General features: G+C 52.6%; 1 protein-coding gene across 2 annotated transcripts in view; it reads right to left on the bottom strand.

Annotated features, from left to right (window-relative positions):
• Window positions 1-26,548, bottom strand: part of GMDS (GDP-mannose 4,6-dehydratase) — a 477,395-nt gene that overhangs the window by 39,314 nt on the left and 411,533 nt on the right. The gene's annotated exons all lie outside the window — the stretch shown is intronic.

Here is a 26,548-nt window from a genome sequence, read left to right as displayed (position 1 = left end):
TAGGCAGAGGGCAGAGTCAGGCTGTGAGACAAAGCGCTGGCTGCACCCTGGGCATGCGGGCTGGTCAGTGGCGGCGGGAGGGGCCTGGTGGCAGAATGGCGGCCTGTCACTCTCATCCCAAGCCCGTCCTGGCTGGGGCCATGGCTCGCGGGGGGCAGCCGAGCCCAGCGACCTCGGGCCCCACGCTCTGAAACCTGAGATGAGGCCGTTCCTCCCTGCACAGCAGTGCGGAGCGTTCGGTGGGTGTTATGACTTGCCTGGTTCCCAGAGGAGGAGGAATCCTGCCAAATATCTGTAATCTATGCTGCTGTACGCAGTCAGGGAAGCCACACCCAGAAGCCAGTGCATGGCTGCAGAATGAAAGCGTTCCTGCTTGGAGGCCAGATGGAAACGTGGGTCCGGGGGAGGGAGCTGGGGAGCCTGGGCCTTGGTTCTCTGCGGGACGTCTTCTCCTTAGGCTCTAGTAGACGTGCACTTTCCTCCAGCCTCTCTGAATAATCCCTGTATTCTTCTCTGTGAGTGTGGTCACTGCAGACAATATTTGCATCTCTTCAAAGCATCTAGGTAGATAGGTCCTGATTCATTTGTATTTATGTCCAGAGCCAAAATGGACGGCACTTATCTGCGAATACGGTCTTCTCTCTTCCTCTGAGTAAAGCACTTGGTGGCGTTTTCTAAGGCAGCGCTGGGTGAGCGCTGGGAGCTATGATCAGGGCCAGCCCTGGGCTGGGCTCCTCTGCATTTCAGGCTGGCTTCACTATCCAGAAGGGTCAAAACCACTCACCATCTGAGGCGTCAGTCAGATGAGGACTAAACACGTGAATGGATCACATCCCAGGACGCAAGACAGATTTTTTAATGAGTTTTTTTTTAAGTTAGTAAAGCTGAAATTTATTTTTTTATAGTCAGATAATAGCTACCAGCAGCGCCATCTGTCGAAACACTGCAAAACTCCATTTCCTCTGTCCCAGTGAATATCTACTTTAAGTAAAGAATGAGAAAAATGTTTGGGATCAAGGGTGGAAATGGAAGTTTATGGGGTTTAGTCCATTTAGTCCCCAGTTTCAGGCAAAATCACAACTACGATTACTTCCGAGACGAGAGGAAAAGGCTGCATGGAAAGCCCTCACCTCACCAGCACCCTCCCCGCCTGCTTGAGGACACGGTCCCTCCCACCAGGGACAATCACACGCTCAGGCCTCGCCCCCAGGCCTGCTCGGCTGGGGACGGCGGGAACGGGGACAGCGGAACCGGCAGACATGGTTTCTTGCTTCTCAGGACGACTGGGTGTCAGGGCTGGAGTGGCCCAGGCACCCACCCTGCAGGAAAGGGGACAGGGCCCGGGCTCCAGGGCTGGACCTTGCCCAAGGTCAGACAGGCGGCGAGTATCAAGGTCACGACCGACCGGAATTCGGGCCCCAGGTGTTCTGAGTTTCAGCCCACACTTCCTTGCGTTGCGCTGCAGGCCTGTCCTTCCACGGTGAGCAGGGGCTGGAATCAACTCATCTGTCCGCCAGGCAGTCCAGGGGCAACTGGGTCAGGTGCTGGCCAGGCGCTTGGGAGACAGAGGCAGTGGACGGGGCCGCAGTGCGGGCTGCTGCTTAGTCGAGGTTCCTGGGACAGAGCGACATGGACACGGGGACCGAGGGCGGGAGGGAGCCAGTCCCGCTCTCCAGCTCCCTGGTGGCCCGGTCTGTGCGTCCCTGGGGCCTAGCTCAGTGAGGCGGGAGAGGGCAGATCACGGGGCGCCTTGCGGGCTATGGGCGGACTCAGGGCTCCCTTCTGAGCAGGTGGAGCCCCGGGGAGGGCTCAAGGGAGCAGCCACGTGACCTCGCTTCGTATCAGGTGTCACCTGGCTGTTGTCCTGAGATGAGCCGGAGGGCCGGAGTGGAGTACCTGAGGGTGCCGCAGGGGTCCTGGCAGAGAGCACGCGCTCGGCGGGAGGAGATGTGGGGCCGGATCCTGGGTTCACGCGTCCAAGGAAAGGAGAGTGAAGCCTTTGCCGATGGAGGAGAAGTGGGTGCGAGAGAAAGAGAGGCTTCAGCACAAACAACCATGTTTGCTGACACCCACCACGTGTCAGCCGTACTACACCTCACTTCAGAGGTGTACACAGATTTGGGGGGTAGTGTTTTTTCCAACTTCGGGTATCCACCCAAGGAACATGAATTTATTAAAAGAACCTCAGCTCTCCATATACACACATGACGGGACGTCATGATGGGACTTTGACAAACTGTCACTTGCCCTGGAGACCACCTACAGCCAACGCTGGAGAGCCCGTGTTTTCACGGATGCTGCGGTTAGATGACTTTCTTGCTCTGAGGGCTGCATGGAGAAATGAGGCTCCCTCATCAGCACCAGGGGCCGTCACAGGCTGAGCAGCTCACGCCAGATACGCCTCTGGAACCACTGAGGACACGCAGGAGGAAAGGCTGGCGTGGGCCCGCGTGTCACCTGGGCTGGGCTGGCTGCAAACACGGACAGGCGTGCCCCCCACGTCCCCCTCTCACGGGGCTGTGCCCTCCGCCCAGCCACTGCACACACGAGCGACAGCCCGTAAAACCACCCAAGTGCAGGCCCCTGACACGACCCTGCGATGAGCTCTGGAAAGCTCTCACTGTGATGAGAAAGTGATTTCTACTGTCTGAATGAACTGTCTCTTGACTAACATCACCCAGCAGTGGAGCAATCAGGGACGTGCCCCCTGAGTCATAGCTGGCGTGGAACGGAGGGGAAGTATGACTGAAGAACTACACCCACCACTCTGAATCAGAGACGTTAGCGTCTTGTGATACGGACACTGGGTATTGGGAGTAAACGTGTTTCTGGCAACCTGGGCAGGTGAACCTGTAAGTCCCGCATCCGGCCCAGCACCGCCGACATGCAAACTCCTTCCTTCTCCTCTTCTATTCCATCCCCAGGGTTTCTGTCCCTTGTGCCTTTCCACTGCCTACAAGCTACAGGAACACGGGATCTGTACGCTCCAGTGTCCTGCCGCTAGGGGCTTCCTAAATACCTTCTGAAAAACTAATACAGTTAAATTAGAGCCAGGATCTCCTTAAGTCAGGTGGGCCTTACCTGGCCTAATGAATGAATACTCAAGGCTGCAAGCTGCACAGAGAGCAGAGGGAAAATGGGCAGGAACGAACAGAACAAGACCAGTGAGAAGACGGCTTTTGTTAAGCAGAGTGAAACAGCTGCACATTTACATGTACAAGCATTTCTTCTACAGGAATCTCCTCGAAGCCTCCTGTTGCTCACTCAGGCCTTGGTTCAAAATATTCCTGGGGTGTCTACCGGGCAGGTCAGGGGACCCGATTTACGTGTTTTGCTTTAACAACTTTCTGAGGCTCGTAACTCACATGTACAGAGACCTGCATCCCTATCTCTGTCCCACGTGTGTCCCGTGTCCTGTAACACGCTCTCCTTGTCCCTGGGTTGTGCTATATGATCATGAGGCCCCTCTGTGCTGTTTTCTCCCTGTTTCTTGCGCTTGGGGTTTGCTGAGCTTTTGGGATCTGTGTGTTTCTAGTTTTCATGAAATTTGGAAAAATTTTATCCATCATCTCTTCACGCACCTCTTCTGTTCTCCCCTCTTTGCCGGGTCCCCGACTACGTGTACATTTGGGGACTTGAAGTTGTCCCACAGAACTGACACTCTGTTCATTTTCTGGAAAATTCTTTTTTTTGTGTCTCATCTCACATGGTCTCCAGGGGCACTGAGCTCTTCCTTCGCAGTGCAGTCGACCCTTTATTCCATCCGATGTAATTTTCGCGTTGGACACGGCAGATTTCATTTCCCTCTAACTTTTTTGACGTATGGAACAGTGTTCTAAAAATGGGCTTAATGCCCCCTGCTGCTAATTTCAACATCTGGGTCAGTCAAGGTTGGTTCTGATAGATTCTTTTCCTCTTCATTATGGGACACACTTTCCTGCTTCTTTGCAAACCTGGTGATTTTTGGTTGGATTCCATCCGTTGTGAAATTCACCTTGCTGAGGCAGTTAATATTTCTGCATTGTTACAAATACTCTTGAACTTTATTCTGGGACACAGTTAACTTACCTGGAAACAGGGTGGTCGGTCCTTTTGGATCTTCCTTTTAAGATCTGTTAGGCAGGTCTGGAGCAGCGCCCAAGGCAGGGCCAACACATCCCCACTACAGAGGCAAGACCGTCGGACACTCCAGCCAATGCCTGTGGACAGTGCCCTATTCCAGCCCGGCCGGAGGCAGCAGGCTCTGTGCCTGGCCCCTTGTCAACGCCTGGTGCGCCAACCCTTTTGGGTGGTTCTTCCCAGCCTTGGGTCGTTTCCTCACACGCGTGTGCTGGTCAGTCCTCCCCTGCACACGCCGGGGGCCGTCTGAGAAGCTCTGTCCTGAGTCCTCCTGCCGGCTGGCCTCCCTGAGTTCTTCTCTCTGTCCTCGAGACCCAGGGAGTCCGCTGGCCTCTACCGACCCTGTCCCATTGCTGTGTCTTGGAAGCCCTCGCAGGGCAGTGAGCCGGGCACCTAAGGGGCTCACTTCACTTGTTTCCCGCTCCTCGGGGCAGTGTCCTTGCTGCCTGACGTCCGGTGCCCCGAGAACCATTTTCCCATGTTTTGTGTTTTTGTTTTGCTTGTTCTGTACAGGAGGGAAAGTCTGGTCCCTGTTGCCCCAGCTGGTCCGGATGTGGGCACCCCCCAGGCCTAGTTTTCTTACCACTTGGTATGGCCACCAGCTGGACAAGGGCGGCTCTGGATGGCTTTAGACCGCTTCAGAGGAAATCACATAAAGTTGCGGTGGATGACGTTCTGTCAGCAGCAAGCAGAGCCACGGCTGGCTTCCCGCTCATCATTAACTGAGCAGCTACTATGTGCCCCACAGTGGGCTGTGTTTACGTCCACGATCTCAATTTAATCTTTGTAACAACTTTACTCAGTAAATACTATGGTTCCCCTTTTAAGTATAAAGAAACCGAGACTTGCCCGACGCAATGTAGCTGGTTAGCGGACGGGGGAGAGCTGAAAGCCAGCTCGTCTGAAGCCCAAGCCTGTGCTCTACTCATTGCTCTCCCAAATATACGAACAAGAAGGCCATGGGCCACCAGAAATGTCCGGGAACAAGGACGGGATCATGAAAATAAGTAAGTGTGCGTGATGGCCTGAAAATGCAGAATGACAACAATTACCCTGTTTCACTGATTCTAAGGGGTCGCTGGCTGTAAGAGGCACCATTACATCCCCGAGAAAGAAAAAACCTGCCCATTAAACTATGACATAGTGTTTTAAATGTTCAAATTAAATTTTAAATGTTAAAAAAATCATTTTAAGATTGTTAAAATTTTAACAAAAAATTAAATTTAAATAAAATTGAAAGATTTAATGTTCTTTAGGGTCATATACAGTCATCTGGATCTCAATATTAGAGTTGTTAAAGTTTTACAAAATGCGTGTTAAAATCACTTAATTAGTGCAGTGTCAGTTACTGGTACCTACCACCTGCCATTGCTGCATTGACCCAACAGCACTAAGAGGGCGGCCTTACAGTCTGCACTGTGAGGAAACTGAGGCTCAGAGAGGTCAGTGGCACGTCCAAGGTCACACAGCTGGTAAACGGCGGTGCTGGGTTTTGTTATTTCTACCTGATATGCTTGTTTGAAATAAATCCATCTTACTACATTATGTGTTTTCCTGCTGGCACGTCAGCCCTGTGTACGTGTGCATGGGTGTGTCGGCACACAGGTGTCCCCAGGGGGCCGAGGGAGGGAGCCAGGGTCAGTGAGCGTGGGCAAGGTGAAATGTCTCATCCGCCCACAACCCAGTGAGTGAGCAACTATGCCACGGATGTTACGTACACTCAGAAAAAGCCTGGAGATTATTTACTGTGGCAGTAAACCAGCTTTTAAATTAGAACATACATCCGTTCAAATGAAAAACATCTATTGCCCCTGTAGATTCCCACTTAGTTTGAGTGTGTTAAAGACACACAAGCTGTGCTTGGGGAGCACAAGTGTTGAAGCTGCTGGATTAGAGGACGCCCCTTTAACCACCTTGCAGGGAGGATCCACTCCGGGGCACCACTTCTTTTGATTCCCTTGTTACTTCTGTCCATAGAAAGATTCACACTTCTTTCTATGAATAAATTAAAAAACCCCAAACTGGACTTCCCTGGTGGCACAGTGGTTAAGAATCCACCTGCCAATGCAGGGGACACGGGTTCGAGCCCTGGTCCGGGAAGATCCCACATGCCGTGGAGCAACTAAGCCCGTGCGCCACAACTACTGAGCCTGCGCTCTAGAGCCTGCGCGCCACAACTACTGAGCCTGCGCTCTAGGGCCCGCGAGCCACAACTGCTGAGCCCACGTGCCACAACTACTGAAGCCCGCGCACCTAGAGCCCATGCTCCGCAACGAGAGAAGCCACAGCAATGAGAAGCCTGCACACTGCAACGAAGAGTAGCCCCCGCTCACCGCAACTAGAGAGAGCCCGCGTGCAGCAAAGAAGACCCAACACAGCCATAAATAAATAAATTTATTTTAAAAACCCCAAACCCCCCAAACTTTCCTGAAGGTAAAAGTGAGGAGTCGGTCACTCACTGTGAAGGACAGCGGTAGCGACCACGAAGCCTCCAGAGACCGCCAGTCCCTGGGAGAAGAGCAGGAAGGTGGGCTGCTGTGTGGCAGCCTCGCTTCTGCTACGGGCTACGACTTCCACAGGGAGTCACCTCCGACACCAACGGATCTCTGCACCTCGCGCAAAAATGCTGAACCCACGAAGGTTTTGAAATAGAACAGAACAGAACTCCCTTTGGGACCTCACATCAGTAATATTCTCCCCCAAATCACAGATGTGTTAATGCAGAGACTGCTAAAATCCCGGCCCAACAGTAGGATGTTTTTAATACGAACGTCTCAATTATGTTTCCTATTTCAGAAGAATAAGAGGCTGAGCTTTGCAGGCAGGTATCACTCAAGTCCCAAGAGCCCCTGCTTCTCCCATGCGGCCCAGAAACATAGGGTAGCGCGTGCACAGCCCTTCCTCTGGAAGGACGTACCGGAGCCACCCTGGATGCGTCTGGGAAGCCGAGTCAATGTCCGAAGCGGCTAGGTCCCCCCAGTCTCCCCAGAATGTCCCCTGTTTCAGCATTACAAGAACCCCCTCAGTTCTGCACCAACTGGGATGGCTGGTCACCCTATCAATCAGACTCAACTAGGAATAAAACAGAAAACCTAAAACCGACTTCTCGTAAGTTATTCCCAAACACAAACCAGTGCAACAACTGGGACCTCTGAGCGCTGCACCCTAGCCAGCGGTTCTCAAAGTGTGGTCCCCAGACGAACTGCACCAGCCGCACCTACGAACATGCTAGAGAAACAAGGGCGGAGACCCCAGGCCAGAGCTGGTGCGTCACACTTGGGGGACGAGGCCCAGGAGTCTGGGTTTAACAAGCCCTCTGTGTGCTTCTGAGTGCCGGCAAGTTTGAGGACCTCTGGTCTAGACGGTGCGTAGGCGGCAGACGAGACGCCGAGTAAGACGGAAACGGGAAAGCTCCCCAGAGAGAGCTCCTCTCTCGTAAGTTATCACTTACGTCCACTTCTGATGACGCAAGGTGACCCCCCACCTCCAAAAAGTAACACACTGAGAAGGGCGTCTTCAGGGGCAGTTCACATGTGTCACACCTTCCATGGCCACATGTGAAGCCTATTTACGCTCGGAAAAGGAAAGGGTGCAGGAGAGAGGCTCCTCCCGGGCCCAGTGCACCAGAGCCCAGCTCCCCCTCCCCGGCTGGTGCTCCGGGCATGGCTCCAGTCACGGCAGCCTCCTGGGACCTCAGAGCCCTGGCCGGCGCCTGGACCTAGGAAACCGCGTCCTGTAGCTCTGCGTCTGCATGCGCGCGCGCACACGTACGGGCACTGCAGGGTCTGCACCGGACACGCGTGTGCAGTCACTGGAGCAGGTGGGCAACCCCTGGGCAGTCAGAACTCAGATCGCCTCGGTGCAAACTCGCTTCCCCAAGATGCCCCCCGCCTGTGCATGCGTCAGGAGGGGCCCCTCCCTGCAAGCACGTTCAGCAGACGCTCTGCGGTTTCCAGAAAGAGCTGAGTATTTTGTGGTGGCTTCTTTTACCTCTGGGACCTGGTTCATTAGAAAAGTGCACAAAATCACCAACCTCCTGATGGTCGGGAGGTGAGCAGACTCAGGACTGCTGCTCTGAGGCCAGCGGACAGCTCCAGATGGATGAGGAGGTGCCACCAGCGCGCACGCGAGGCGGCGGAAGGGAGGGGCTGCACTCCAGGCCCGGGACACGTGGGCGTGGCCTGGGGATGCGGGGAGGGGCCCCGGTTTCCTCCGCTGCAGGGGTGCCTATTTCCTCAGGAAGAGCTGGAGAGGTTACTCCTCAGGATGGTGAAAGCTGTCTTGTCACCTGGCCAAAGGGAAATTCCAAGAGCCACTGGGAATCGCGGGCACACACCCATCACAGCTGCGGACACGGAGGGTGACAACTCCCAACCTCCATTTTCACACAAAACCGCGTGTGCAGCTCAGCGGCAGGGCCTTTAAAACCATTAATCCCATGTGCTCCCCAGGCTCCACCAACTCTAACTTCATCTCCACGTGTTACTAGAAAGCACACACCCAGGCTGTGCTGGTGAGAGAAGGATGGACACCTCCATCGAGGAATCAGCCAGGGAAGAAACGAACAGGAGACTGTGTACCAGGCTGGAAAAACGAGCTCGGGAGTTTATGTTTTAAGAATGGAAAGAAAAATAAAGGAAATGGGAGCAGGGGAAAGGACAGGACACCAGAGGCATGGGGTGAAAGGACCCAGGGAGGGCCCGGGGCAGCCGGGAGGGTCTCCGGGAAGGGCTGGAGCTGGGAGGTGGGCTGGAGAGGCCGCAGAACAACCCCCCCAGAGGCTGGGCTCCACGCAGCCCGCGGGCCCCCTCAGGGCTCCGGGGCGCGGGGCCGGCTGCTCCCGGAGCCCTCAGACGGCGTCCCCGCCGTTTCCAGTTTCTGGAGCCGCCCGCGTTCCCGGGTTGCTGGCCCTTCCTCACATCACGGGGACCCACCGCCTCCCTCTTCAGGTCCCTCGTGATGACAGTTGGGGCCCACCTGGAGGTCCAGGGGCACCTCCTGTCTCACAACCCTGAATTCAATCACCTTCAAAGTGCCTTTACCGCCACAGGTCCCAGGACTGGTACAGGGATGTGTTCAGGAGACCCCATTCTGTCTGCTACACAGACTGGGGGCAACGCAGCTTCAGCACAGGGTCCTCTGCTGATGGAAAACCGACCCAAAGTTAGATCCTTCTGCGTGCTTTTCTACAAGGGAGGCCATCAAATGTATAAACTTCCCCCCAAACTGGATCTCCTGGTTTATCTATTTTGTCCATCTCTTCAAGACTCTCCTTGGGAAGCTAGCGTTTAATTTGAAATACTTTGTATTTGACAATGTGGCAGAAGTTCTACCATGTACAGAAGTGCAGGAGAGAGAGTATTTCGTTAAGGAAACGTCTTCATGCGCCTACTGATTTATCTGAATATGACATTTCTTTCATTATGTAAGAAAACTTCTCACTTTTATTCTCAACTACTCTTGAAAGGTTTTATTTTTATTCTGAATTTAATTGCTCTGTTTGCTGGAAAAAATCAGCAATCCTTTCATTTCTTTTTCATATATTCAGAAAAGTCATCAGAAGAAAATTGAAAACTAAAAATTGGATGTTCAGAGCAAACGGAGCTCCCAGTGTCACTAACAGCTCCAGGGTTGGCAGGGGGTAGGGGGGCATGGAGGGGGGGAGTCTGGAGTAAGCGTCATAAACTACCAATTATTAGTTTGTGCCTCGGAGGGGGGGTGCAGATCTACAATCGTTTGGCTCCTACGCACTCTGAACAGAGTCAGAAGCTGCACAGGAAGGACCCTGCAGCACATTTTTAATTCTCATGTGTGGCTAGGAAAGGCTGAGTTAAAGACACTCTGTATCAGGGTCACTGATTCAAGGAGGAAGCCTGCAGCACCACAGGACAGCAGCATCTCTGCTCGGTCCTCTGCAGATCTGGGCTCCTCTGTGTGACGAACACTTGGCATGGCAGGCAGAGGTGCTGGCGGGAAACTCGCTGCGGCCCCTCCTGTCCACCTGTGGTCACTGGACTCCAGGCACCTACGTGTCCTGGACACAAAACTCCATCCCAGCCCTGTCTGAAATCTGAGACCATTTCTGTTACTTTAAAAGATGACTGAGACGCAGTGACAGGAGGCAAGGAGAGGGGTCGGCCTCACCTTCTCCTGTCCAGAAGTCTGAACAGCCAAGTACACGCCAGGAAAACCGGCCGCGGCCCTGCACAGGTAGGGCGCACGCGGGAGGGGCCCTGGGATGCCTGCCTCGGGAAACTCCATGGCACCGACGGGGCAGCAACTGCGACACCCGTCCCCACACTCACTGTCCCCTTCCTTGTCCCCCCACTCCCCCCTCTCCCCATCCTGGACAGCGGGTCCATCGTTTTATCCAAAAGGGTGAACTATGCCACGCTCCGGGTTAGAATTACCCAACGCACCCAGTTCTTCACATAGATTGTGTCTGTTATTCAAAAGCACAGGTGACCCTCCTTTCGTTTTGAATGTCTCGGCGTTTTCGTCCCACGGAGGATGACGTACACGGGAGGGCAGACCCGTCCTCTAGCCTCTGAGGCCCAAACAGCACTGCTGGCTGCAGCGTCCCCCGGCACTGAGGTGACTTCCAAACCTAAAGATAGGCTTGTGCAACTTAAGGATAAATATTCAAATTTAGGAGAAATGAATCATATGTCATTTTCTCATACGTTCTTTGTGATGAAAAAACTAAAAATAGAATAATTTATTCCGTTCTATTTTCTTACATTAGGCCATCAAAGCTAAGGGGCTGGGCAGAAGTCTTCTCATTTTAAAATTATATATAAATACTAATTATAAGTAACGAATAAGTTTATTGATAAATACATGTCTTCCTTTCCATATCTCTATAAATGTTTCTTCCTTTTCTGTAAGCCTAAAGTAAATTCCTTAAAGTGAATTACTTTCGCTTGCTGATGACGGGCATGACAAATAACTGTATTTGCGGCAAAATGTGTTCCGATTCAAAGAGAAACAGTTCTTCCGAAGTGGCTAAAAGCTGATTCCCAGCATAGGAGCTTGCCTTTTCGTGGGATGTGATGATATGCGACCTCAGGTGTCCAGACGCTGAGATGGGGCGTGACAGGCCCTTCTTCCTGGACACGGCTCTCTGGGCGTCACGGGAACCGGACCCCACATGGGACTGGGGAGATTCTGGAGAAAGCTGCCGCGGTCCGCGTGGTCACAGCCGTTTCTCAGCAGTGACCGACACAAGCCCAGATTCTGTCCACTAGAGGAGGCCAGCCTGACTCTCAGACAGCCGAGCGCCGGGGCCTCCCCACGGGCAGTGCTGTTGGGTCGGGTCTGCTCCGGAACTTGGTTTTCAGATCCACGTTAAGGACTCGAAGTATCACAGTTCTCTCCTCCTTTTCTTCACCTTTGACACAGGCTTCTTGTACAAATGCGTTTAAGCCCACGGTCATCCCACACAAGAGATGGGTTTCTGGATGTCGCTGCGCCTGACTTCCTAAGGCCCCGTCGACCGCACTGATCACCTGTCATTCGTCTGCCACGGTGACAGGACTCGGCAGACACGACCGCAAGACCAGACACGGCTCTCGACTCTAACAAGGGGACACATTTGCCAAGGGGACAAGTTCAGCTCTGACACCCAGGCTTCCCACCCCTCGTTCCCACTGGAGGCCCCGTGGGAACACTGGCCTCTCTCCTCTGAGGTCTGTGGCAATCGTGCTCCTTTTTTCCCAGTTTCAGGTGAAGTATGCCCATCAGCGAACACTGGGGGAAGCCCCCCTGCAGGCCGATCATCAGAGCACAGCCGAGGTCAACCTCTGGGCTGCACGAGCCTGGGACTTCCACCTGCTGCTCTCTCACCTGTGTGGCTGTGACCATCCTGCTTGTACATTTTTCAGTACTGCTTTTTCCACTCAGCATTTCAGCTCAAACTTTTTCCTCGGTTATTCCACGGTCTGGATGAAGGCAGCCTTCAACGGCTCCATTGCGTTGTGGCCACTTGAAGCTTTGTGCACAATTATTCTGCATGATTGGACACTGGGGTCCACAGTCTCTGAACCCTGAGAATGTAACGTTAGAGGCAGACGCTCAGGTCTGCAGTTCAGGGAGGGCGAGAAGGCATTCAGCATCTCTTACTAGTTCCTGGCTCATAACCTTCCAAAGTCTCTTGCTGTCAACTGAACTGGGCATGGAAACATTTATAACTGGTGGTTTGTGGATAAGAGAGTAGTATTTTAGCAGTTAAGTGAAGCTCAAGTTTCAGTACCTCTCAAATGTTGTTTACCCAAAATTTCAATATTATTATTGGTTGGGAAGAGAACGAATTAAAAGTACATCCCCATGTGCCACCAGAACCACATGTCTGCTAGCCATGCTTTTACGTGACTTGAAGAAAGCAAAGCCCAGTCATAAGGTTTCGAGGCCAAAACAAGGGCTGAACAGACAGTGATCTTAAAAAGCACCTGTCTTCCTGCCCACCTGCTCCGTCAAGGATTCTGGGCCTCAAAAGCGGGAGAAGATGCTCGAGGACACGTAGCCGAGGGGAGTCAGGAGCGGACAGCTTCCTGGGGCCTCTCTTCCCGGCCTCACAGGAGGCACCGCACGCCGGCCACGCAAGGCTGCCTCTGTCCTTCCCCCCTGCCCACTCGGAGCGCCCGGATCGGGGACTCAGAACGTGCACCTCCACCGAGAAACAACTCTACCTGCAGTCACGAGGTGTGGCTAAAGTATTTTGATTCGCATTTCAGATGTGTAACTGGGAAAACAGGCTTTGGTTGGTCAGGGCTGGTCCCCCATATCACTTAAAACCTGCTTTCTGGGAGGAAAATCCGTTACTGCACTGAGAACATCATAAGACAGGCTGCACCCTCCCTACTCACACAGGTGAATAAACTTCTTAAACATTTCCTGGAATCAGGAAATGTATAAGCAATTGAAGTGAGAATAAACAAATCCATTCTCATCCGCTTTTAATGGCACAGTGAGGAACTGTGCAGAAGCACCGAGGGGGAGGCCCGGTGCTCACCCGTCAGGCCTGCAGGCCACGGCCATGAGCCACTGGCCCACCAGGCCTGCACGCGTGGGAACAGAGGCGGCATCTCGTGAGCCTCCGGGCCGGGAAGCCTGTAGCTGCAGACGCCGGGTGTTCCCAGCGAGAGTCCAGGCTGCTCAGAGAAGGAAAGGCAGGTGAGAGGGGGAGTCTGAGGAGGGGGCCTGCAGTGGGGACCCCTGTGGTCCAAACAGCGACAGGGCACAGGGTGGGCAGAGCCGAAGTGAAGTGTGACATTAACAGCGAGGCAGTTTAGGTGTAAAGACCGTTCTCCATGGGGAGGAAGCCCCATGGCATCCGATAAGGGCGATAAAGTGGCTCCGACTGTGGGAAAAGCAGGCTTGGTTTTCCCTCAAACTATGCCTGCTGTAAACTCCGCTAGAATACTCCTTTTCAGTTAAATCCAGTAACTACTCTAAGAATCCCGAGGGCACGCTGAGGAAGGACCGGACGGCCAGGTGGGCCCGTGGGGCCTTGAGAACATGCCTGGAGCTCAGGGAAGAGCCCGGGTGCCCGAGAAGGCAAGAGGCCACGACACTTTCCTCCTCCTGGGCTGCATCTCACAGCTGGGAGGACCAGCAGGTCTGCTCAGAAAGACTTGTCTACAAGGAAACTACAACGTGGGCCAGCCCCTCCCAGAAAGGACAGGTGACAGGGTGGGCGACGCGCTCCAGCAGGGCCACCGCGACCCCTGGGCGGCCCGTACGCGGCTCACAGGCTCAGCCCTGCAGCGGATGGTTGGGTCTGTGTCCTCTGATCCCGCCCCCCCCCTCCACCCCCATAAGCTGCCCTCGCAGAGGCCTGAGATGCTGCTTCCATCAGAGGAAAAGGGAGGAGGAGGGACTGATCAGGAATCTGTGCTGTAACCAGGCTTTAGAGCGGGGACAGAGGGTTTGGAGTCTGGGGGGAAGGAAAAGGTAGCTCCTCTCAGCGGAAGTGGTCTTTCGCTGAAAGCTGCCCAGCTCGACGGGGGCCAGGCCCTCCAGAGTGACAGGGCACATCACACAACAGCTTCCGGCTCCACCGTGGAATTATCCCTGGAAATAGTCAGGAAACTTACCTGCGTACATAAAACGATAACCTAAAACCCATACAAGCTCACAAGGTAAATGACTTCCGATCTTAAAAGATCGTTTTTACGTTGCCTGAGTCTCCAGAGTCTGGGCCCGTGGCCAGCGGCAGGTAGCCCAGGACTCACCGCCTGTCAACGCGTCCCTGCAGCGGCCGGGCTCTCACCTCCTCGCCTTCAAGTCGACTTTGTCTCTAAACCCTGCGGATACCCCGCCCCTCCCGCAAGGCAGGGAGAGACATCTGCGTGCACAGGCCTGACAAGCTGGTCCACATCACGGCTGAGACCACAGCAGACACATCACCAACCTGGGAGAGGCAGTCCATCAAACTGATGGATCCAATCCCTGAGGCGGCGAGCTGACGCTTGAATTCCTCCTCTGCATCTATCTGTGGGGTTCCCTTCCAATCCCTGAAGCGGCGAGCTGACTCCTGAGCTCCTCCTCTGCGTCTATCTGTGGGGTTCCCTCTCTCAGCCATCAGACGCTCCATGGCCACGTGCTCTGCACCCTGCACGGAGTCCACGGGTCGTGGTCCCACAGACCTTCAGCCACCAGAGAACTGAGCATCCACCACAAAGCATCCAGAACGTACGACGGCACAGACACGGCCCACGCTGACCCGCAGCTTCTGAAGATGGGTCGGAAGGCCAAGGCCATCTGGGCACAGAATCCTGACTTTCAGACTTCCACTGTCAATGTAACTTTAATTGGTAAATGATCTTTTGAAGTTGCCGAGTTCAGCGTGTGGGTCCTACGAATCTCCTCCCTGGGGGGTGAGAGCTCTCCGTGGCCTGTGGGGTAGGGAAAGCCGTCTCGCTTTTCCAAAGCGCCCCCTGAATTTGTGGGGGGCTTAGCTACAGATGCGTGAGGGGACGGCTACACATCATCAGTTTGTACAAAGGTCTAATCACTCAAAATGGGCGTTTGGAAAATAAAACCCTATAAAGAATACTGGAGCCAGGCGAAAACTTGGGAGCAGAGAGGGAAGGGCAGACTGGGCCGTTCAGTTTGACTTTCTCAGCATGAAGACTGGAAAGGATCGATGCTTCCCTAAAATTACATTAAAAAAATGATGGATTCGAGCATTTTTCCCCTGGGGAGAATCAGCTTCCATGTGCTTCTCCACGAGGCTGAAACCAAAAGTGGGCATGAAGGACACAGCCTCCGAGTGCAGACCAGGCACGCGGCTGCCCCGTCCCTGCAGGTCCAGAGCCCCCAGACCACTCGCAGCTGCTCTGAGATGAGCCCTCGCAGACAGTTAACTTCTGAGCAGCCTTCCGGAGACCACAGGGCACCCGGCCTGAGCCCTGCAGGCCAGGCGGCCCCCAGCGCGCACACCTGCCACTCTTGCCTGAGCACAGACCTCACTGTTATGCGGTCTCCGGCCACTTCTCTAAGGACACACGGACACTCGCACACCCACGACGGCGCTGACCTTTATCCCGAAAGGAGCGCATCGCTGGGAAGTAAGTGGAGAAAACCACTCGGCCACTGCTTGCACTGAACCCGCCCCATACACAGCCTGCACGTTTGGGGGCATTCCTCCCAATTTTCACAAATTCAGTCCACCTCGCTTATCTCTGTGCATTGGGTCTGTCTTCACCCGAGACTTTGGCCACCAACGCACCCCGGTCTCCACCCCTTAGGTGCCTTGGGGAAGTTGGAAAGTTCTTCAGCGGGACTCTGTGCAGTGTGCCGGCTGCACAGGACCAGCTGGGTGGAGGGGTTGCTAACAGGGCTTCACAAACGCCATCGTGAGTGTCCAGGGTGATGGGATGTGCCAGCCGGCAGGCATCCGTCACCCACAGCAGGTGCCCTGCAAACCTGCGCCTGTCCCTCCCCCACCTGAGTGCCGGCGGACACCTGACATGTGTCCTCTGCTTTAACTTCCAGGGCCGTGACCGACTCTGATTCTCTCCGACACCCAGAAACGGACTCTAGGACCGAGACAGGCACCTCCAAGAGGGGAGAGGCTCGGGGCTCCCGGCGGACGCAGGGGTTGCTGACTGACTAACGCAGGCAGGTGAATCCAGAGTCCGGTCTGAGGAGTTTCCTTTGATAAAAATTGCAGCACTTTACACTAATATGGTATCTTTGATCGTGAGATCTCAAGCTGCTTCACACACGCTAACTTCCCTTCTCAGTACTTTTGTGTAGTTTAGCACAGTCACCCTTCATTCAGAAGACGGGGAAACGGATGCTGAGTCAGGGGAACATGAAGATGAAGCCAAAGGCGCCACTTTCGAACGCCACCTTCTATCTTCACGCCTACGTACCTGACCCCAGTGTTCCCCCTCGCTGTTTCCTTTTGATGAATAAACTAAAACCACTGCCAGTGGTTTACATGAACAATACCTGCGAAAACCACACCCTGACCTACTGTCTACGTGATGGTCAGGGCACAAAATGTCACACAGACAGAAGATGCTGGAGAAATAATGATGTCGTTGACTCACGTTTAAAATAAATATACACTTTTGAGCCTGGGATACAGGCCATAAAGCATAAGGGTATCAGAAATAAAGTCCAGCTGCCTGGAAAAAGTATAAAGATGAGGAAGGAAGACAGAAAAGAGGCTGAATTACTTAGAAATACAGAGCAACGTCACGGAAAGTGCAGACAAGGAAAGGGGAGCATTTCTGTAGGCCGTGGATGGTTCGCTTTGGATTTCAGCAGAGGCTGGGGACAGAACAACCTAAACGTTACTTAGCCAGGGTCCGGGAGGGCAGGCGAGGAGCGGGGCACCTGAGTCAGGAAGACTGACGTCAACCTAAGCAGGTGTGCAAAGCTGTCCCTGCTGAAGAAAGCCGAAAGCCACGGCCGTGGGGTCTGCATCTGCCCCAGAGCGATGCAGCTGTGAACACAGACTATGTAGGACCCAGACTCGGACGTGAGGCAGCTGGACGGGAAAAATGTGACCTCGGCGGACGCTGTCACTGGACAGGCAAAGGCTTTGTTTCATGTTTAACCAGACAAACACGATGTCAGGAGGGAAGTGCTGGCCTTTTGGTAAATATGTTAAAGAAACCAAGAGCTAGCCCCGTGGCCTTGGCCACCGCTGTCCTGATGGGACAAGCCGTCCTGGTTTCACCCCAGTGGGTGCTGAGCTGTCCTCACTCCCTCAGGGCTGGGGTGTGGTCGCCCAGCACCACGCAGTGACCGGGCCAGGTTCTCGCTGCCCACCCCAGGGCTGCTTGTTTCTGTCCCCACCCCTGGCTGCTTGGCCGCCCTGAGCAGCCGGGGGAAGAGATGATGCCAAGGGAGCAGCAGCCACCCGACCTGTAGGGCAGCTGGGAGGGGCTGGTGCACGGAAAGAGTATGTCATATTCACCAACCCGAGGACGGACCACATCCATGGGCATGCACGCCACATCTACGGGCCCCAGAACAGGCCCCACATCCACGGGCATGCACACCACGTCCACGGGCCCCAGAACGGGCCCCACGTCCACGGGCGTGCACGCCACGTCCACGGATGAGCCAGACTGTGAAAACAGCTCCTCTCTCACCTCAGCGGGCGGCACTCGGCACAAGGACCTCATAGGAAAATCACAACTGTTCTGACCCACATTCTCTCTCTTTTGTTTTTCCTATTGATCTGATCCACAAGCCGTTAGAATTCTGATTTCTTCACACTGTCACTGTAAGTTAACATTTTTAGCAAGAGAGCCACCCTCAGTCAGGTCAGTCCTGTTCATCTGGGAAATGTAAGAGTAATAAAAACTGTATTTGGGATACCTGTGTTGGACAGCATATCCAAAGCCCACTTCAATACACTTGACTGAAATTTTCACCAAAATAGCTGTGCAAAGAGGAAGACACTGCAAGCCTAAGCTTCCAAAGCTAAAACTAAATTGAATACTTCTCTTCAGCATCTTAACATGCCTTAGAGAAACCTCGACATATTCCCCCAAGTTCAACTGTGGCTTTAGAGGGTCACAGCTGCCTCATTTCCTCTGCTGACCTATTTTCCCAAAATAATAGAAACAATCTGAATTTAAAAGGTACCGTGCCTTTCTAATATCACTCTGCATAGAATTAACTTCATTCTCAACAAAAATCCCTGAGAAACAGGGAGACACCTCATTATAAAGTTGCAGAATATGTAAAAAAAAATGAATAAAAGCGTATTTAGATGAGTCTTCCTGGAACGGCTGCTAAGGACCCATGTTTATGAGATGAACAAGTCCCCGTCTTAGGAGACAAGGGTCCTCCCCCGTTCCCGACACTGCCCGTGAATCACAACAGCTGCGAGCTGTTTAGGAGTCAGTCTCCACCAAGAACCTTGTTTAACTAACTTGACGGAACTGGTTAGGGGGACGCCTCAGAGTGTGACCAGTCAGTGGTCAGAAGGCACCTGCCAAAGGACAGGTGGGTGATCTCAGAGGCAGAGGGACTCTGTAGGGCTTAAGGATGACTCCTGGTTGGTTGTGAGACTCACAACAGCAAGAGCAGGAAGGAAGGAAAAGAGGTCAAAATGCAGGAAGAAGAAGAGGGTGAGAAGAGAGGGGAGGAGGGCCGAGCGCTGCCCAGGCAGCGGAGGACGCACCGCGCGGGAGCCTGGGAGGGGCCCTGGCGCCAGCATCCCCATGGGGCCGGCGTCTCCCTGGGAGACCATGTGGTCCCTGCACCGCGTCTCCGCGGTGCCACTGCTTCACCCCCAACCCGGAACGCTCCCTGGGTCTCTTTTTAAGCACAAATCTCCCTCAGATCCTACTGTTGTCGTGCCCTCGCCTGGTGCTGCCTCAGACGTGTGTGTGGCTGGACCTTGTCTGCGGCGGCCCAGGCGCACGTTCACGGTGTTTTTCGAGGGCGTGTCTGAAGCTTTAAGCTGACAGTTAACTAGAATCTTCCAACTCTTGCTCCTCCTCAAGGTGATAATAATGTGTTTTCCACACAGCAAGAGACACTGGTCCAGCAACGGGTCAAAGGATTAATCCAGTATTCTCTTCCAGTAGAGCCCTCTCCACGAGGAGCACAGCTCTGTCAGCGCCGCGAAACTCAGTTCGGCTTCCAACCTCTGCAACCGTAAGATGACGCCTTTGTGCAGTTTTCAGCCACTCTGTGATCGTTTGTTGCAGCAGCAATGGGAAACCAACATAGATTTTCGGCTGTAAAAGTGATGCCCAGCTGCCTCTGAGAAGCAAGCGCAGAGGTGGGTTTTCCCGGGAAGATTCCTGACGGGGGAGGACGGCGAGCGGGCAGGGAGGTGCCGAGGGCGGCTGGTCTCCGGCCCGTCAGCGGTACCGAAGTTCCGGGGTCGCCCCGGAACGTGCTGGACCCCGGGGCCTGGGACAGCCTCTGGGAACAGACATCCGCAGGACCTGAGGGGAAGCCCACCTCCTCACCTTCACCAGGACTGTCCGCTCCACCGTGTAGGATCAAGCAGAGCCGGCCGCGCTAAGAGCAAACGACCTTTTCTGCCCGACGCTGTCGGGGCCAAAACCAAAGACATACTGAAAACCACGAAAACATCAGCACCTGAAGAGCTCGAAGGAGGCTGTCAGACGTCTTCTGAAAACCAGTGACGTCACAGGCCTGTACGATGCTGCTGACGGCGACAATTACAATGACAGCAATAAAAGCAGCTTATAATCGGACGAGCCTCCATTCTTACGAACCAAAACGCTTCGCACCCCGCCTTCCGGGGCACATCAGTTTGGAATTAGGCTCTGCTTATCCCTGAAATGCAGTTTGCCTCAACGGAGGTAGGAATCACCTTCCAGTTCATGTCAACTCTCTGGCATCAGCCCTTGAAACCTCTGAGGAGCCTCGAAGGCAGGGGCTCACGATGGAAGGTGGGGAACACTTTAGTCCGGCCCCGAGGCTCTTGGACACAAATGCTTAATATATGAATTCTTAACCAGTGTTCTCAGCCCGAGTTTCTGAGACTGACTTCCTGCACCCAAACCTGCCTGGCTGGGGACCAGTTCCTGCTCCAGACGCCCCGCCCCAAACGCCCCTCTCAGGGCCTCAACTCACCTCACGTACACGTAGCCCCAAACCCAACCGCCTTCCCCCACACCAGGCCACCAGCGCCCCGAGGCCCCGAGGCCCCTGCCCCGCGAAGGGAGTCCTGTCCCCGGGTCCCGCCACCTGTGCGCCGCCATCCGATCTGGCCCCTGACCCTGTGCTCTCCATCTCTGCAGCGTCCCGGCACCCGTCACTGTTCTTCTGGCCGCAACCACCGGGTCCAGTGAGCGCCCCACTGCTCCTGCCTCGGCCCAGCCTGTGGCTGCCGAGCTGTCCCCTCACCTGGGGGAGACTCGCTGCCCGCTGAGGGCCTTCCCTCCCTCCCCCACCCGCTACGAGGACTCACTTCCACGGTTGGAATTCAATAAACATTCCTTCTGAATTAAACCTCTAAGGCCTCAGCCCTATAGGGATACTCTATATGTGCTGATATACCTTCTGAGAAGCTGAAGGTAAATAAGAATTATATTTTAAATGTATGTGACGAATGCACTAAAGGATTCCTGTAACGAATCCTAAAAACTGCAGAATCTTTTAGTGCCTGGGCACTGGCCCGTTTCTTGCTTTGGGACTGCATTGCAAAACGCACGAACCAGATCTGGCTATGAAGTACAGCGCCTGCTCTGAACAGCGGCTGAGTGGAGCTGGGTGTTCACCAGCAGGCCGAGCACATCAGGTGTGATTGTGCAGGAGGCCAAGCAGAGCTGCCGAGTTAGGGAGCAAGACCATCAGCTGCGGGGAGCAGCTCGGAGGCTCCGACCACGGCAGTCAAGCGAGCGCTCAACTGTGCCAGCAGGTGTGACGGTGAGTGAAGAGACCGGTCTGCCCCGAGCCAGGGGTGTGGAAGCGGAGCCAGAGGAGGCCTCGAGGGAAGAGAAAGGCCGGTGCAGACAGACAGGACGGAGCTCTGGGGGACCCAGAAGAGCTAGTGTCCACACGTGAACGCTGTGCTAGGAAACACACTCAGACTTGCTAAGGAATTATGAGCCTTGTCGGACGCACAGAGCAGAAGAAGTGGAAGAAGGACACACAGATAGTGTTATCTGTGGAATCTCCATGAAAAGGTTTCTGAATCACAGTTATTTCAGGAGATAATTACGGCTGGATAGAACGGAAACAGCACTGCTGATTTAAGAAACAAACAAACAGCAAACAGGGATTCCTGAAATTCTGGAATACAGATGCCAGTGGCCGGAGATGAGAGTGAAGAGGGAGTGGCTCCTGTGAGCGACCAGAGCCCTGCAGGTAGCAGCTGAGCTGGGGAACAGACTGCCCTTCCTCAAGAAAGGAGCTGCAGAGGCTACAGCACATTTCCAAGATGCTGGGATTTATGTTGTGGATGTCAAGAGGTCATTGCTATGATTACAAATGAGGGTAGTCATGACCTGCTCAGCTTTTTTGGAACAAAGGTACAGATTTTACAGGAATTCCCGATTGGTACAAGGAATGAAAGCATCTACATTAAGGCTACCAGGGAGATTTTTGGATGCAAACAAAAAGAATTAAAAAAAAATTTTTTTTAATATAAGGGAAGGTATATAGTTATGTACATTCACCGAGGTATTTAAGTCTTTAATAGCATCATTCTAACCTGGATCTAATCATAAACCTTCAAGGAAAAACCGCAGGAAGTCGGGGGCATCATGGTCGGCACACAATTGTTATTTCATTAGACCTAAACGCTCTTGAGGGGCCAGGAGCCGAGGGAAGAGCCCAGGCTTTAGGAGGAATGTCACCCACCCTGGGGGCTCTGCGCGGCGTCCTGTGAAGCACGGAGGCCACACTGTGGAATAGTTGAGACTCAACTGGAGAGACTGAAACTACAGTTCTCTCGGTTAAGTTCAAGGAAGGAAAAGGGCAGGAAAGGCCAGAGTGATTAAGGAGGGATAGAAAGGTTAGTATGAGGAACCGAAGAGGGAGGCTTACAACACATGAACAGTGACGCAGAGATATAAACTATTTGTAAAATACAAGCAGTAAGAAGTTCAGAGAATAACTACAAAAGAGGAAGCATTGTGACAGCATTCCACGCCGTTGCGCTCGGGCAGTTATAAAAGCAGAGAACGCTGGGCCTGCACGTTGATGCTTACAGAATAAGGAGCCTGGCCTCTCCTCTTCCAGGTCCTGGAGCAGAGAGAGGGGCTCGCCCTTCACTGCTGTGTCTGCCCCCTCTCCGCCTGGCCCCCACCATCCAGACGAGGAACAAAGGAAAGCAGGGGCGTAGGGGTGGGATTAGAGCACTGGAGGGATGTGGACGGGAGAGATGGGTGCTTCTGGCAGAGCCGGAGGAGACAGGTCGCGGGCAAGGGAGGGTCCCGTTTCCTGCTAAGGGCAGGGACGTGTGCGAGGGGCTGAGAACAGCTACGGGGGAAGAAGGGACCGTTTCAAGACCCCCAGTGTCCAGGGATGGCGCTGGGCGAAGCTCTAACTGGTATTTATACAAGTCCTCTGCTGACAGATCAGATTCCTGAGGTCTGGAAAGTGTTACCCAGCATTATTCTAAACAGGGCTATGAGATAGAACAAGCAATTACGGGCCATTTAACTTAACATCATTTACAGAAAAATATTAGGAGAAGTTTGCAGAGGGGACAACTCAATGAGCATATGGTAATTTGATTAGAAACAGGCCACATGTTTTTACTGAAGGAAGGTGTTGCTTTAACTAGCTTGTTGGCCTTCTTTGAAGTTACTGCTTTCCCAGCTCTAGATTTTAACTCAGGAATTTTTTCTAGTATCTATAAAGAATGCGAATAAACATTAAGTATCTAAGCAAAGAGAGCAAAAACCAATCACAGCTGAGGACATTAGAAATACAGTGGCAAGAAAAGCGAACGTCAGAGACAAATAATACAGCAAGGAAAAACTCAGCTCCATCACCCAGTAGAGTTTCAATCAAGACATTTTTCGTGGAAAATAGGTGATTTCAACTTCGGTCTGTTAATGTGTTTCCCATGCCATTTCCTAAAATGCTCTGCAGAAAAAAGGCAATTGTTTTGTTTGCTTCACTGAAAAGAAAAAACTCTTAGCTTTTTTTTTTTTTTTAAGTGAACTGAACATTTGGTGTCATTAAAATTCGGCACATTAGGATGAATACTTCCTAATACAACCTTTGTGCATTTTTCAAGTTAAAAATTCTCAAACAAAAAGAAGACATCTTCGTTATTATTTTAAATTAAGTAATAGGTAAATGTTAATTTTCTCCTATTTACATGACAATTCCATACCACTGAATAGCTATTGAATCTTCAGAAAGAGGGTCAGAAAGGATAAAAATCAAGATAAAACAAGAATTTAAAAAATCAGAGTACCTATTAGCGTTTGCTAGAAGCCCTGATTATACCATGTTATTGACTTTTTAGTGGTTAATACGTACACTTCACCAGTGACATCCTACTTTTCAAAAGGCACTCAACTCGAGTAACTGACCTATTCCTCTCTACACTCTCCACGAGGGCCGGATGGGTCTGTCTCGTCCATGCTGAATTCTTAGGATCTAACACAGGGTTTGGTGAACATCTGTTGAACGAATGAATAACTAACAATAACAGCATTAATACTGGTATTTTACCATGTGCCGGACACGGCTCTAATGAGCACTTTGTGTAAGTGACTCTCTTAATTCTCCAGCAAGTCTTTGAAAGAAGCTTGACTATGAATCCCATCTTTAAAGACAGCCAAACAGAGGCACTGAGAAGTAGCACGCCTGAGTTCACACATCTGGTAACTCAGGCCGTCTGGCCTTAAGCCCAAGCCCGCTTCTTCCCCGCACACAAATGCACAATGCCACAGCTCTGCGTACACGTACAGGCAGAGGAAACGCCAGAGGGGACAGAGGTACAGGACCCAAGTATTCGTGTTGCCATCACCAATGCTGGGATTCAAGGGCAATGGGAAATGCAAAGTCCAATTTCCAGGATGAAGCTTCCCACAGCGGTAAAACTCCTCAACATGCAAGGGAAGCCCAGAGGTGTCCAGAGCGGGAACCAGAGAACAGGACTCCGCTCAGCTCAACTGGACACCAGTGTCCTAAGCTCAGAACAAAACCTTTCAGGACTTTCCACTCTGGAGCAGAAGCAGGACCAAAGATTTTGTGGTGACAAAATCAGCGAGGGAGAGGTTTTCAGCTGGGAGGTCTGCCCTGTACAGAATCACTGGCGGCCTCTTTGGGGTCAGTGCTGGCCTGTGCTGCATAAACAGCCTGCCTTGCTTGGTCTGAATCTCACTCAGAAAACAATGTAAATCTTTATCTCCCTTTAGTCTTGCTTTAGGGTACCGGTGTTCTATGACTTGCTTCTTCCCCCCAATTTTCTTTACAGCATTTTTTTCCTTTCGATCATTCTGGCCCCACTGGACTCTGAGAAGATCTAGTTTATGCATTCGTCTCCGGGGTGTCCTAGGTGCTGAAGACACAGGATGAAAGCCGATCAGGAGAACAAGCTTTTCTAGAAAGCGAGGAAGGATGAGAGGGCGGCTGTGGCACCTGGAAGATGGACTTGACCTCAGAAAAGGGAAGGACACAGCGGGACACGGAGAATTACACGTCTCCCCACATCGAGTGCCTCTCAGGCCTCGCGCCAGCGACGCCCTGGGTGTGTTGTTTACGGCACAGACCCAAGTGCAAGCTCGCAGGCGGGCTCCAGTTCTCACCCCCTTTCACCTGGAGGAACACTGTCACCCCCGAGGCAACTCCACGTACGGCTGTCGAGCCGATCCAAGTTCTGGGAAAACTGCTGTGCTGAAGAATGAGGTGAAAAGTTTAGCCTCACCGCACAAGAAGGCTTGCCCGACAGAGCCCTGTGCTGAGTGCAGTGGACAAAATCCAAGACCAGAGGCAGTAAAGGGGATCCGGGTGGTGGGGAGAGCTAGAGGGGTGAGAGGAGAGCCTAGGAAATAGGAGGGCACCGTCACGTTCAAACGCCTTTTGTGCAAACAGAGCTGCAGAACAGGTACGACGGGGACACTGGCCAGAACAAAAGGACGGACGTGGAGCCTCGGCAGGAAAGAGGGTCCACAGGGACTTCAAGAACCGTCTTGTGAGCCCAAGGGTCCTTATCAACCCCACACGGTGCCCAAGTCAGGTTGACAGACAAGCTGTTCTTAACGACCTCCTAGCTTTGGAAACGAGAAGGGCCACGGTGAAGTTGTTACAGGGGTTGAGGGTTGGCTCCGTCCGTTTTCCACTCTGAGATGACAGTTTTCATTCGCGAGCACGGAAAGAAAGCTGTTTATGTCCCAGAAAAATGAGAGCCCGTGGCCCATCTCTGGGCCCGGTGGGAGGCTCCACAGCCGGGTCTCCTTGCTGTGTCAGCAGGAGCGCGCTGGTGTCCCCTCCCTGGGACCAGCACATCCTCTGCTGGCCACACCCAGCCCCATCAGCACGGGCACCATTGTTCACTGTGTGTCAAAGACCGGCCCCGCCCGGGCCAGGACAATGCGACTGCACAGCCCCAGTCGCCAAGCACTGCTGATTTCCTTTCCTTTTTATTCGCTCCTGTGTGTACGAGTGCATGAAATGAAGTGTTTTCTTTTGTTTGAAACAAGACAGTTTGAAGGGTGATTACCGGTGACAGGTTCACTTTCGATCTTTCTTCACCGTGCCTTTCCTGATCTCGGAAAGTTGTAGAACAGATAGGAATTTGGTTCAAACACAGGTAAAACAGGTTCCAGGACTCCACTTTCACGGTTAATATACATTTCATCCGGGAACCACCACGTCTGAACATTTCTCTCTGAAGCTGCTGCTTTCTATCACCTTTAGGTACCTTTAAAACATTGAGTTTCGTCACCACAGTGAACGTGGTCCACATTTAAGTGACAACACCAAGCTAGAAGCTCTTATAAATCTAGGAAAGGAGCATGTTATGCTCAAACAACCTGTAGGTCATTTCTTAACACAGGAACTTCTTTTTATTTTTTTGTATTTTAAAATTTAGTATTTGATAAAGTATTATTACAGATTGGGAGGGTATGAAACATTAGTAATTAGTGGCTAGTCATGTTTTTAAAAATACTAAAGTAAACGTCAGGTGGAGAAAGAGCCATCAATAGAATTGAAAGACAGATGGCAAATTACGGGGTGAGGGTTAGAGAAACGCTATGTAAACGAGGGGGATTCTTTCACCCATAAAATGAACAGACAATGTGTTCAGTCATTCAGTAAAAGTTTGAATATATTCAGGAACTTCTGTATTCAGAAACTTATGCGTTTATCCATCCATCCACCAATAATCATTAAGCACTGAGTTTTTCATCTAAGATAGTAAAAAAAAGTCCTTCTCCTCAAAGACTTTGGAGGAACTCTTTGGAGAAAAACACGTAAACAAATGAGTAGAGTAAATTATAATAGGTGT

This window comes from Orcinus orca, chromosome 10 (genome assembly GCF_937001465.1).
Source record: "Orcinus orca chromosome 10, mOrcOrc1.1, whole genome shotgun sequence".
Taxonomy (NCBI): domain Eukaryota; kingdom Metazoa; phylum Chordata; class Mammalia; order Artiodactyla; family Delphinidae; genus Orcinus; species Orcinus orca.
The sequence above is the reverse complement of the archived record's forward strand: the minus strand, read 5'-3'. Positions and strand labels throughout refer to the sequence as shown.